This window comes from Gorilla gorilla, chromosome 6 (assembly GCF_029281585.2).
Source record: "Gorilla gorilla gorilla isolate KB3781 chromosome 6, NHGRI_mGorGor1-v2.1_pri, whole genome shotgun sequence".
Classification (NCBI taxonomy): domain Eukaryota; kingdom Metazoa; phylum Chordata; class Mammalia; order Primates; family Hominidae; genus Gorilla; species Gorilla gorilla.
Window position 1 is genome coordinate 159712596 of NC_073230.2, and position 11520 is coordinate 159724115.

At 50.9% G+C, this 11520-nt stretch overlaps 1 long non-coding RNA gene across 1 annotated transcript; it reads left to right on the plus strand.

Annotated features, from left to right (window-relative positions):
- Positions 1-432: 432 nt before the first annotated feature.
- Positions 433-3657, plus strand: LOC129534654 (uncharacterized). The gene is made up of 2 exons (XR_008681325.2): positions 433-822; positions 3499-3657. It is a non-coding gene; the product is annotated as an uncharacterized lncRNA (long non-coding RNA).
- The last annotated feature ends 7863 nt before the right edge of the window (positions 3658-11520 follow it).

The following is an 11520-nucleotide window of genomic DNA, read 5'->3' on the forward strand; positions in this document are numbered from 1 at the left end:
GCTGGACTCCACCTGGCCGTCAACCTAATAGGTTTACTTACCTGCCAGCCTGTGAAATTATTCAAAAAGGCCAATCACATCCTCCCATGGGAACTAGGGTCCACCCCATCCTCTTGTCACTCCACAGCCTGCCTCCTACAGCCCTGCTACAAGTGCACCCGCCCGTGTGGCCCTGTGTGACATGCGCTTCCTCCATCCCTGGGGCTGTGAGTTCATGTGACTAATGAACTGCTGTTGATCTCACCTGTCCCATGTCGGCTGTCATATGTTGGGCCATCCCATAATATTTAAGGCAGAGGATCCCTCCCTCAGCAGTGGAGTGAAAAGGAGGCACTCAGAACCCCCCATTCTAAAGGTGACATCACAGAGCTGCCCCCAGCCCCAGGTGGAACCACCACCTCCTCCAGCCTATTTGAGCATGAAGGGGGTTCACTGAGGCGGGTGTGCTTGGAGAAGGGGTGCCATGGCTCTCCTCCCACCACTTCAAGTCACATGAGGGGCCCCCAGGGAATGACTGGGAGAGATGCAGCACCTGCCTGGGGAAGGGGCATGGGGGAGGACCCCACACCCTGGCTACCTGTTGAGTGGTTGTGGAAACACACAGGCCCTTCCTATCTGGAGCTTGCCATGGACCCCACAAGTTTGACACATACATGGATTTAGAGACTGGTGCCTGCTTATTGCCAGAAGCTTGAAGGTGGCAGGTTAGCCAAGCAGCCTGAGATGGCCAGGAAGTGGGAATAGCCTGCACCCACCTTTTATAGTGAAAAGGATGACGGGAAACTCCAGAGAAAGTGGCCTGTGGACCTCTTGAAGATACAGGTATGCCTCATGTTATTGCACCTTGCTTTATTGTGCTTTGCATATATTGTATTTCTTACAAATTGAAGGTTTGCGGCAACCCTGCATGGAGCAAGTCTATCAGCACCATTTTTCCAAAAGCAAGTGCTCACTTCATGTCTCTGGGTCATATTTTGGTAATTTGTGCAATATTTCAAACTTTTTCACTATTATTATATCTGTTAGGGTGATCTGTGATTAGTGATCTGTGATCTGATGTTACTACTGTTATTGTTTTGAAGCACCGTGAGCCATGCCCGTGTAAGACAGTGAACTCAGTCGGTTAATGCTGTGTGTGTTCTGAATGCTTCACTGACCATTTCACATCTATCTCCCTCTCCTTGGGCCTCCCAATTCCCGAGGCACAATAACATTGCAGTTAGACCAATTAATAACACTACAATGGCCTCTAAATGTTCAAGTGAAAGGAAGAGTTGCATATCTCTCACTTTAAATCAAGCTCTAGAAATGGTTTAGCTTAGTGGGAAAGGCATGTCAAAAGCCAAGATGGGCCAAAAACTGAGCCTCTTGCACCAGTTAGCCAAGTTTTGAATGCAAAGGTAAAGTTCTTGAAGGACATTAAAAGTGCTACTCCAGTAAACACACGAATGATAGGAAAGCAAAACAGCCTTATTACTGACATGGAGGAAATTTTAGTGGTTTGGATACAAGATCAAACCAGCCACGACATTCCCTTGAGCCAATGTCTAATCCAGAGCAAGGCCCTAACTCTCTTCAATTCTATGAAGGCTGAGAGTTGAGGAAGCTACAGAAGAAAAGTCTAAACCCAGCAGAGATTGGCTCATGAGGTTTAAGGAAAGAAAGTATCTTCATAACATCAAAGTGCAAGGAGAAGCTGCAGCAAGTTATTCAGAAGACCTAGCCAAGATCAATGATGAAGGTGGCTACATAAACAACAAATTCTCAAAGTAAATAAGACAGCCTTCTGTTGGAAGAAGATGCCATCGAGGACTTTCATAACTAGAGACATTCATAGTCAATGCCCGGCTTCAAAGCCTCAAAGGACAGGCTGACTCTCTTGTTAGGAGCTGATGCAGCTGGTGATTTTAAGTTGAAGTCAATGCTCATTTACCATTCTGAAAATTCTGGAGCCTTTAAGAGTAACGCTATATCTACTCTACCTGTGCTCTATAAATGAAACAACAAAGCCTGGATGACAGTATATCTGTTTACAGCATGGTTTACTGAATATTTTAAGGCCACTGTTGAGACCTACTGCTCAGAAAAAAACTGTTCTTTTCAAAATATCACTGCCCATTGACAATGCACCTAATCACCCAAGATCTCTGATGGGGACATGCAAGGAGTTAATGTTGTTTTCATGCCCACTAATACAACATCCATTCTGCAGCCCATGGATCAAGGAGCAATTTCAAATTTCAAGTCTTATTATTTAGGAAATACATTTTGTAAGGCTCTAGCTCTCATAGATAGTGATTCCTCTGATGGATCTGGGCTAAGTAAATTGAAAACCTTCCTGAAAGGATTCACCATTCTAGATGCCATTAAGAACATTTGTAATTAATGGGAAGAGGTCAAAATAGCAACATTAACAGAGGTTTGGAAGAAATTGACTCCAACCCTCCTGAATGATTTTGAAGGGTTTAAGACTTCAATGGAGGAACTCACTGCAGATGTGGTGGGAATAGCAAGAGAAGTAGAATTAAAAGGGAAGCCTGAAGAGGTGACTGAGTTGCTTCAATCTCATGACTAAACATGACTGGCAGCCAGGCGCGGTAGCTCAAGCCTGTAATCCCAGAACTTTGGGAGGCCGAGGTGAGCGGATCATCAGAGGTCAGTAGTTCAAGACCAGCCTAGCCAACATGGTGAAACCCCTTCTCTACAAAAATACAAAAATTAGCAGGGCATGGTGACATGTGCCGGTAGTCCCAGCTACTCAGGAGGCTGAGACAGGAGATCACTTGAACCCAGGAGGCAGAGGTTACAGTGAACTGAAATCATGCCACTGCCCTCCAGCCTGGGCAACAAAGCGAGACTCCATCTCAAAACAAAACAAACAAAAAAAAACCTTGAATGGACAAGGTGTTGCTTCTTATGAATGAGCAAAGAAAACAGTTTCTTCTTTCTTTTTTATTTTCTTTTTTGAGACAGAGTCTTGCTCTGTTGCCCAGGCTGGAGTGCAGTGATGTAATCATGAATCACTGCAGCCTCAAGCTCCTCAAGTAATCCTCCCACCTCAGCCTCCAAAATAGCTAGAACAAGTGAATGCTACCATGCCTGGTTCTTTTTCTTTTTTTTTTATGTACAGGCAGGGTCTCACTATGTTGCCCAGGCTGGTCTCAAAGTCCTGGCCTCAAGTGATCCTTCCACCTAGGCCTGGGACGATTCCAGGCTGGGATTACAGACATGAGCCACCATATCCTGCCTGTTTCCTTAGATGGAATATACTCCCGGTAAAGATGCTGTAAACATTGTTGAAACGACAACAAAAAAATTAGAATATGACATAAACTTGGTTGATAAAGCAGCAGCAGGGTTTGAGAGGACTGACTCCAATTTTGAAAGAAGTTCTACCTTGGGTAAAATGCTACCAAACAGCATTGCATGCTACAAGGCAATATTTTATGAAAGGACAGTCCATTGATGTGGCAAAATTCATTGTTTTCTTATTTTAAGAAATTGCTACAGCCACCCCAGCCTTCAGGAACCACCACCCTGATCAGTCAGCAGCCACCAACACCAAGGCAGAACCCTCCACCAGCAAAAAGATGATGACTCACTGAACGTTCAGATGATTGTTAGCATTTTTTTGCAATAAAGATTTTTTAATTTAAAGTGTGTACATTGTATTTTTGACATAATGCTATTGAACACTTAATAGGCCACAGTATAATGTAAACATAACTTTTATAAGCACTGGAAAACCAGTGGATTTGTATAACTCACTTTATTGCAATATTTGCTTTATTGCGGGTTCTGAAAGTGAACCCACAATATTTCCAAGGTGTGTCTGCACCTGTTGTGGGTTGAACTGTGTCCTCCAAAAAGATATATTGAAGTTCTAACCCTTGGTACCTATCACTGTGACCTTATTTGGAAACAGGTCTTTGCAGATGTGATCAGTTAAGACGAGGTCACGCTAGAGTAGCGTGGACCCTAATCCAATGGCCAGTGTCCTTATAAGAAGAAGAGAAGACACAGAGAGACACATACACACTCAAAGAAGAAGCCCATATGCAGACAGAGGCAGAGATTGCAGTGATGCTTTCACAAACCATGAAACACCTGGGGCTACCAGAAGCCAGATGAGATGAGGAAGCATGCTCCCCTAGAGGTTGCAGAAGGAGCGTGGCCCTACCAACACCTTGATTTTGACCTTCTGGCCTCCAGAACCACGAAAGAATACATTTCTGTTGTTTTGAGTCACCCAGTTTATGCACCTTGTGGTGGTGGCCACAGGAATCCAGTAACACCCCCTTCTAAGAGGGCAGCCAGGCAGACGAGGAGAACTATGCAGTTAGAGGCTGTGGGGTGGACAGCAGGGGACAGGTCATCAGGGCACTGTGCAGGTCCAGGTCCATGATGCTCGGAAGAACACACACCTGCATCCAGCAGAAGAGCCAGTGTTTGCATATCAGCCACCCGGAGCCCAAGGGTCCATGTAAGCAAAAATGGCCACGCCAGTGGGGCCACTTTTCCTTCAAGCCCCCTCCCCTCCATCCTGGCCCCAGGAGTATCAGCAGGTGTGGGAGAGGAAGAGAGGAGGGGATGGCCAGACCTGCCCCTCCCCAGGGTAGGAGCCTTGGACCTGGGGTCCAGCAGAGCTGGGAGGAGAGGAAAAACTGAACTGGATGTCAGATGTTGGTTGAACTTGACAGACCCGTTTCACACACAAACACAATCAAAAAACTATGGGGGGATCTGCGCCAGCGTGATTAAGGTGGGGAAGGAAGATCCAGCAAGACACATGTGTTGGGAATCAGGGACTGCTGGGAGACTTAGCACAGAGACACTGGACTTCAGCGAACTGGAAGCTGAGAGGATGGGTGAACTAAGAGATAAACAGGGTGGGTACTCCAGAGACAGCAATGCCCAGAGAGGCAGGGGCAGAGGGAGGGCGTGGAGTTCCCAGACCCTGCAGCCGGGTCACCAGTGGAAGCTGGGAGCCCTGGGGTCCTGTCTGTCGCAGCTGGAGAGAAAGGGGAAGAAGGTCCTGCCCCCTCTGTCTCACGCTCAGCCCTCCCGTGGGTGGAACCTGGCAGTGTGGGAGACACCACTTGCAGGGGTCTGTCCCCACAAGACATGGCAGAGGAGGGAGAGGACAAGTGTAGGGTCTCAGGACAACAGATCCAGGACCAGCACTGCATGTAGAAAGGCAGTGAAAGGAAAGGGGGAGACCTCCACTTCGGCCCTGCCCCCTCCCTATCTAGCTCCGACTGGTCGGCAAACTGGTTCCCAGCCATGCAGCCCCAGGAAATGGCACTGATGGTGCTTGGACCCAAAGTCATGTCTGTGGGGTTCATCTCCTGGAGGAGGATCCCTGGCCACACCCCTTGGGGTGGACAGATCCCTCTCCCTGGAAATTCCCCTTTGGGGTGGGCAGATCCCTCCACCTAGCAATTTGCAGTTCACAGACCCCAGAATGCAGGGCCAGAGACGGGGACACTCCCAGTATGTGTTTGGTTGTGGATCAGAGGGTACACCGAGGAGGGAGAGGCTTGTTAAACACACAGCCACCTGCCCCTCACCAGAGACAGAGACCCTGGGGCTGGGGAGGAATCCAGTCCATTCGCTCCAGACACCCACCCCAGGCTCAGGAACAGTGCAGAAGAGAGACGGGCTGGCTCCGAGTGAGAGAGACACCCGCCATTCCCAAACCCTCTTTGCGGAGGACCACGAAGAACCCACCAAGCAGGGTAAGGAAAGAAGAAAACAAACAAGGACTTTTGACCCGGGCCCACCTCTCACTCCAGCCCCAAGTCACTCCTCTTCATGTAAAGCAGGTGTTATTTTGTTTGCGGCTCTTCAGCTGCCAGGTGGGGATGCAAATGAGAAAAGCTGAGACTCAGTTGTTTCACAGAAAGAAAAGGAAACCAGAAGATGTCGGGACACCAGAGCCTGTTGCTTTTCGAGGCCTTTTAGGATAGGGTAGCAATTGAAGGTGGCCTCAGAAAAGGATGATTGGGGAAGGGGGAGGTAACTGAGGTCCCCTCACCTAGCCTGGGGGCCCCTTCTCTTCACCAACACCTACAAACCCTTGGCCTCAAAACCCAGGCAGTGTTCCGGCCACCTCATGTAGCAAGGGGAGCCTGGAGAGAGAGGACGGGCCCCGGGTCACACACAGAGTGGCCAGATTGGGTGGAGACCTGCGTGTCCCGGCACCAGGAGTCTCTCCACGAGCCTCTGCAATTTCTCAAACTTCAGTGAGATGAAGACTCATTTTTGCAACTCGGTCTCTATTTGCTGCACTGTTGGCCATTTCAAGCTTGTACCCGCAGTCAGCAAAAGGAAGTATTAATAAGCTCGCCCACATAAACCCACTTTGCCCACTGCTCAAACCACCGCAAACCAATTTTTCCAGGCTGCTGCCAGGTTAGGCTCCCTTGGTGTTAATTTCCTGCTCAGTAAAGCAGTGAGTCATCTCCCTCCCTTCTCTCCAGCTCTCACTATTGCTCTGAGACCAGAGTCTGCAGCAGAGGGGTCACATGGAATCGTTTAGTACAGAAGTTCGCGACCTGGGCGAGGAGACGCAGGGACCGCCAACCGGCTCCTTGGAAACTGCCCGCAGTTGATTCCGAAAACACACCTGAGCCGAGAAGCTCCATGCAATCTGGAATTCCTGGAGTTCTTGTCAGCGTCCACTGCCATGCAGGACTCTGGGGCATTTGGCTTGTCATTGGCTAAAAGATGGGCTGGGTTCGAGGTGCAGATAGCTGCATTTTAGCTGCTGGTGCCGTCTCGCTTGGAGGAATGCTGTCTGCCACGCGACCACCAGGTGGCGCACAACACCTCGCGGCGACTGGACCGGGCACGGCTGCCTCTTATTAATCCCGCGGAGAAAACAGAGGCTGGAAATGCCCCCGGGGTGAGGCTTGACCAAGAACAGCAGACTCAAAATGGCTCCCTGTGGACCAAGTTCAGCTGAATGGAACAGAAAAATGTGTTCACAGCGGCTTCAACAAGAGACAGTCGTGTTTCTCTGTAAACACAGTCCTGAGTGGCTTAGGAGCCCCATGAAGGCCTAGGGCACGCAGCCTCCTTCCTCCTCATGGTCTCCACCTGGGATGTGGCCCCCAGCCTCCTAGTCCACGGTGACTGCCAGAGCTCCAGCCATCTCATACAAGTCAGGCATTAGGATGGAGGAGGGGACAGAGAAGGGTATGGCTACCTTCACTGTGCTTTGCCAGAATTCACAGACATCACTTGTCTTACAACTCATTGGCCAAGCCTTAGCCGTGGAGGCTGGGGGTGGGCTCTTTTGCTGGGCTTTGCCACCCCCAAGTAATTTCAGGCTTTAGTTTAGAAGAAGAATATGAGGATGGCTATCTCACGGCGACATCAGCCACATGTGAATATGCGCCACTGGAGTTCCCCTGCGCCAACCCAGCATATTTCCCATTCCCTGGAAACCTCAATAACTGGAGCTCACTTCCTGCCTGCCCCTTAACCGATTTGACTCCCAAATATATGTCCCATGTCCATATTCTTCTCTTACACGCCAAGACCTGTACCTCTACCTAAACGTCCTGTAAGAACCTCACACTCCACATGTCTAAGCCGGTTTATCACCTCCTCTATCCCCTGCACAGGCCAGCCCTCCCTCCTGTGCTCCCCAGCCCAGGGTCTATCATCATGTCCCTTGACCCAAGCCAAGAACCGAGAGCCTAGGCACCTGCTTCCTTCCACACAGCCCCTCTGCCATCTACCCTTGAGTCCCACCTTCCCAGCATTTCCTGAATTCGTTCCATCTTTCCTTTCCCCATGATGACTTACTGCTCATCACCCTGAGACCCCAGTCTCGCCTCCATCAGACCAACCTCAACTCGGCTTCCAGAGGGGTTGCTCTGAAATCCAGATCAAACCCTGTCACCCTTCTGATTGAAGCCTCCATGGCTCCCAAAATTTTCAACGTGATTTATCAAGACCTTGAGAATCTGACCCATCCCTACATCCTCCACGTATCAGTTAGCATGGGGTAAGCATTTAACATGTGCACAAACCAGGCAGTGACTCCCTCCGTCCTCACAGCTCCTCTCTGAGGTGGCGGGTGAGAGTCTGGGTTATTATTATTCAGCAAATACTCACACTTCTCCCGTATAGACTCCCCTGCTCATTGATGTTGGACTTGACCACCTGACGTGTTTTGGCCCTGGGGCTGTTGGAGGATGGAACTAGCAGAAGCACTCCTTGCGCCCGCATGGCCTAGCTCCTTGTTTCCACTCCAGAAGTCCAGGGTAAGAAGAGCTTCCTCCAGAGAGCCTCTGCTGTGCCCCAGGACAAACTTGGTGCAACCACCTGAACTTGCGTCAAACCCAGGCTACCTACAGCCTAAGGCAGGGCCGTCCAGCCACACCTATCCTGGATCAGCCAAATTATATTCATCTGAGACCTGTGAGTATGAGAGTAATTAACACTGGTTGTCATAATGCACTGAGTTTGAGAGCTGTTTGTTATTATGATTATTATTTTAGAGACAGAGTCTCTCTCTGTCTTCCAGGATGGAGTGCAGTGGTGCAATCACAGGTCACTCCTGCAGCCTTGAACTCCTGGGCTCAAGCAATCCTCCCACCTCAGCCTCCTAAATATCTGGGACTACAGGTGTGCACCATGCCTGGCTAATTTTTTTTTTTTTAGAGTAGGGGTCTCACTATGTTGCCCAGGCTGGTCTCAAACTCCTGGGCTCAGTGATCCTCCTGCCTCGGCCTCCCAAGGCGCTGGGGTGACAGGTATGAACCACTGCACCTGGCCTGGGCAGCATTACTTTGACAAAATTATGACATCCTCATTTCCAGCCACACCAAAACTTGTTTCCACCTCAGGGCCTTGCATCTTCTGATTCCTCTGCATCTGCCTCTCCTGGCCTTTTACCCAGTGCATCCAGTTCAAATGTCACTTCCCAAAGAGACTTTCTCCATGGCAACCCAGCCCCCACAGCCCTGTCTTCTGCCCTCACTGTTGCTGTAGGGAATTGCCTTATGCACTTGCACTTACTCTGTCTCTCTCTCCAGTGAGAACCCAGGCTCTGTACCATGGAGCACTCACGGGTACCGGGGCCTCTTCCCTGTGCTTACCCAGCTGCTCTCACCCCTGGCCTCACTTGCCTCTCTGCCTCGCTGGGTTGAAAGCCCCTGGCTCATTTTTACACCTCCAGGACCTACACCTCTGGGACCTGGAATGGAGCAGGCCCTTGGTAAACCTGGATTTCCAGTCGAGTTTGATGTTTCCAGCTTGCTGGGGGGAGGGCACCTTCTTTCTGGATGGAGGAGACCCTAGCCTGCTTCTGGACTCTGGGTGGGATGGAGGAGTCTCCTGGTTTAGAGACACTTTTCTAGAGTCCAGACTGGCCTTACTCTGTGATATTGTCCCTGCCCCCAGCTCCAGAGCAGGAAGAACCGGCCCAGGGCAAGGTCTGTAACTCGGGGATCAAAGGGCTGCTGCTGCAGCCAAGCCTCTGCAGAGCGAACTTGAGCTCCCTCCCCAGCCACACTGCACGTGCACTGCATTCACCCTTGCAGCCCCTGTGTCCCGGCCCAGGCAGCCTCGGCCCGTCCCCTCCTTGCTTCGTGAGGCCTGAGTCCCTGTTTATTGAATATCTGGACTACACTACAAAGAGGTGAAATCAGAGGCCCCACAACCTCAAGGCCCCTGCTGCTTAGTGGGAAGCACTGATTCATGAGGAAGTAACTAGAAATCATGGTGTAAATGCAGAGGTTACCTCTCCCTGCAGGCTGGGGTATGGCGAGGGGAGGGGTCTGGCAGAGGTCCAATGCATCAGAGTGAGCCAGGCTTGGGGAACTGTGGAGGGGGTGTTCCAACCGAGGGCGACAGCTTGATCGAAGGCACACAGTTGAGAAACATCACTGCATTCTGTGCTGGGAGCTGTAATAGTCCAGGGTGCCTGGAGTAAAATGTGACAGGTGGGCAGTTGCCTGGCTGAGCCTGGAGAGGGCCCGACCTTGCGGTTTACTGCACAGCTGGCGGGGCCTTGGCAGAGCTCTCTGCATGGCAGTGGCACAAAGAGATCTGTGAGCTTGCCATGATGACAGCGGGGTGGGGGGTGGATTAGGGAGGAACAAAAACAGAGAAATCATGCAGGAGACAGAAAATCTTCATACAAGAGATGATAGGAGTCTAAATCAGGGCCAAGGTAGGAGGCTTTGAAAGAAGAGGCACATCCAGGAAGGATCCCAGAGGTTAAAGCACCAGAGCTCAGAGAATCCAGGACACACAGAAGGAAGGAGGGGGCTTCAAGCTTGGGCACAGATATACTGCCACCGCCCACATCGGGACCCAGGTGGGAGAGCTGGACTGCAGGGTGGGGGTGGGAAATGTTACCAAGGGGGTAGGAGTCAAGGGCATGTGTCAAAGCCCAGCTTGTCCTTGAGCCTGCAGGAATGGTCGTGGATGGCGCGGGAACAGTTGGACTGCGGAGTGGGGAGGCTGCTGAGGCAGAGCATATTAGCAGCGGGTCAGCAGCAGAGAGTGAAGGAGACAGGGCAAAATAGGGAGCTTAGAAAAGAGGGCCAATGTCTCTACTGAGCTGAGAAAATGAGACAGAGTGACAGAGATGAAAACTCAGAGGGAGGGAGACAGAGACTCAGAGAGAGAGAGAGAGACAGAGCATGTGCGCACCAAGCACAGGCAGCTGGGGCCCCACCCCCATCCCCAGGAGCCACACCTTTACAATGTCTTTCCCAGGCCACCCTCTCCTGGAGCCTCTCCTTCAGGCTCCTCTTTACCACTGATACTGGTCATTTTGTGTTACTCAGGACCTTTTTGGTTGCAAGTGATAAAACTTCAACTTGAACAAGATCAAGAAAAAGGAGATGAACTTTGACAAGATGCCTGGGAGTCGAGCCCAGTGAAGGAACGTTCAACAACCAGACCCTGGAGAAGGGCAGGGACCTGCCTCTGGGAGGAGCTGGCCGGGCGCTCACGCCTGAACTGGTTGATTTCATTCTCATCTTTTTCCTCTTGCAGGGCCATGGCCTTTGAGGACACTGCAGGCCCTGCAGCCTGAGAGAGAGTCTCTATTCCCAGGCCAGTTTGCAAACTCCCAAGAAAGACATCTCAGGGCCCAGGACCATGAACCATGGGGCAATGGACGGACCTGTAGGAACATTGTGGCTGAGTGGGGAGGGCAGTGCCCAGAAGAACATGCTGGGGCCAGGCACAGGGAAAGCAATAGGTGGGCCCTGAGGTCAGATGGCCACAGCAGAAGCACCTCCTCACACTGGGACTCCCTCCTCCTCCTTCTCCTTCACCTCCTCCTCTCTCTCCATCTCTCTTTTTTTTTTTTTGAGACGGAGTCTCGCTCTGTCACCCAGGCTGGAGTGCAGTGGCATGATCTTGGCTCACTGCAAGCTCCGCCTCCCAGGTTGACGCCATTCTCCTGCCTCAGCCCCCTGAGTAGCTGGGACTACAGGCACCCGTCACCACGCCCGGCTAATTTTTTGTATTTTTAGTAGAGACGGGGTT